We start from the raw sequence: 758 nt of genomic DNA, 5'->3' as shown, positions 1-758 counted from the left end.
CCTGTCATCTGCCCGTGGAACTGGAACATAAAGCCTACTGGGCAACCAGATTCTTAAACATGGATGCTCAGTTAGCTGGTGAAAAAAGATTACTCCAGCTAAATGAGCTAGAGGAGTTCAGACTCAATGCCTTTGAAAATGCAAAAATTTATAAGGAAAAGGAAAAGAAGTGGCATGACAAGAAGTTGTCAACCAGAGTCTTTGAGCCAGGACAAAAAGTTCTGCTCTTCAACTCTAGGCTCAGACTGTTTCCAGGAAAACTCAAATCCCGTTGGAGGGGTCCGTATGTGATTACAGGAGTATCACCATATGGATATGTTGAGCTCCAGGATGCTAAGTCTGACAAAAAGTTCATTGTTAATGGACAGAGGATCAAGCATTATCTTGAAAACAATTTTGAGCAAGAATGCTCAAAACTGAGACTTGAGTGATTCTTAGTGAAGGTCCAGCTAAAGACAGTAAAGAAGCGCTTGCTGGGAGGCAACCCAGTCATTAGGAGGTTATATGATTTGTTCTTACAGAGGCAAGTATCAAAATGAAGGAATTCACAGAGTTACAGAAGGATTCAGCTCAAAAAGCAGAGAAAATGAGCTTACTGGTGAAAAAACGCCAGTAAGGGGCATTTTGGGCGTTTAACGCCAGAATGGGTACCATTCTGGGCGTTATTTAAACGCCATAATGGGTACCATTCTGGTCGTTTAACGCCAGGAATGGTGCCATTTTGGGCGTTAAACGCCAGAATGGGCACCATTCTGGGC

The sequence above is a fragment of the Arachis duranensis genome, chromosome 4, assembly GCF_000817695.3.
Source record: "Arachis duranensis cultivar V14167 chromosome 4, aradu.V14167.gnm2.J7QH, whole genome shotgun sequence".
Lineage (NCBI taxonomy): Eukaryota > Viridiplantae > Streptophyta > Magnoliopsida > Fabales > Fabaceae > Arachis > Arachis duranensis.
The sequence above is the reverse complement of the archived record's forward strand: the minus strand, read 5'-3'. Positions refer to the sequence as shown.